The following is a 1,331-nucleotide window of genomic DNA, read 5'->3' as shown; positions in this document are numbered from 1 at the left end:
TCATTTTCTCAACCAAAGATGAGCGTAGAACACGTAGAATAGAATATGTAGGTGGCGTGGGCAAAAATTTCAATCTCCAGCTCACTACAATTTTTTGCTCATCATTTCACCAAATTTGTGTGCATTTATTCAAACTCTGGTCTTCCAGAAAGTAGTATAGTTTGACAATTGATAATCCATCGGAGAAAAAATTGCCCTTAACTCTTTATTCTAAGTCATAACTTCTACTTCAAATCTTTGTTTTATATCACAACTTCTACTTCAGCCACATTCAACTCTTCATTACTTTACAGATTTTTATGATGCAGAAGGTCCATGTTATTTTGTTCTTATGGTTGATAACTAATCATTCCGCTGCTTCTAGATTGCTTCGACAGGGTGGTGCTCTCTGATCTTATTTCTCCATGATTATCATTATCATGAAGTCTATTTGTAATAATTAATAATAGTTTTTATTGTGCCCTTTGCTTTGCAGATAAAAGTGGAGTTATGATGTCTGATTCCATGCCAAATTCAAGCACAAATAATCATGAGAAGATTGTAAGATATTAAGTAGCACAATATAGAAATTTATGTGAGTTCGTTATTGGGTTTATAATGGTTGCTGATTACAGGTGGTGATGGTGCAGGATGGAGGTAAAACGTTGTCATGTAAGGAGAAGGTTGACTGTGAAAATCTGTATGAAGACGCTGATTATATATACTCCCACACTAATCCATGATTTATGCGGTCTATAAATTGGTTATCATAATGATGGGTATGAAGCTTAGATATATGTAAATTAATTGAATTGCGTACTTGTTATCTGGACAATTATAGCTACGCATGGAGACAAGCTCTCAATTGCCTGTAATGTTTTCTCTGATATTGCCATAAAAATTGATAGAAATATCTTTTGGAACATTATCGAACAACATTAGCCATCAGAGTCTATGGGTAGGTGATAAGAGGTTGTTATCGTATCCTACAAGTTAGGGTTTTTAGGTATATTTTGTTTTCAAAATATACAGTTTTTTCATGGACTTTTCCCGAAACAGCATCTAAGGGCTAGGGGCCACCCCTGGCTGTCATATGATTTTTAATGCGGGTAAAACATTTTATGTCTTTTATTCTAGTTTTAAGGAAAAAAGTGGATCGTCAATTTTTTAATAAAATCATACTTTAACATATCATTTAAATTTAAATATTTTATAAATTAGAAAATATAATTATTAATTAATTATTATAGCAAAAAATTTTATGAATTATTTATAATTATAAATTAGTAATATATACAAAAATTGAAATAAATTTCTTAATTCATATATGTTATTTTAAAAGATTTTTAAAT

General features: G+C 30.6%; 1 long non-coding RNA gene across 1 annotated transcript; it reads left to right on the top strand.

Annotated features, from left to right (window-relative positions):
• Positions 1-227: 227 nt before the first annotated feature.
• Positions 228-904, top strand: LOC149531098 (uncharacterized). The gene is made up of 3 exons (XR_016358759.1): positions 228-378; positions 476-540; positions 630-904. It is a non-coding gene; the product is annotated as an uncharacterized LOC149531098 (long non-coding RNA).
• The last annotated feature ends 427 nt before the right edge of the window (positions 905-1,331 follow it).

This window comes from Cupressus sempervirens, chromosome 11 (genome assembly GCF_028749045.1).
Source record: "Cupressus sempervirens isolate cs-2001-9-10 chromosome 11, ASM2874904v1, whole genome shotgun sequence".
NCBI lineage: Eukaryota > Viridiplantae > Streptophyta > Pinopsida > Cupressales > Cupressaceae > Cupressus > Cupressus sempervirens.
This window is presented reverse-complemented; position numbering and strand designations above follow the sequence as displayed.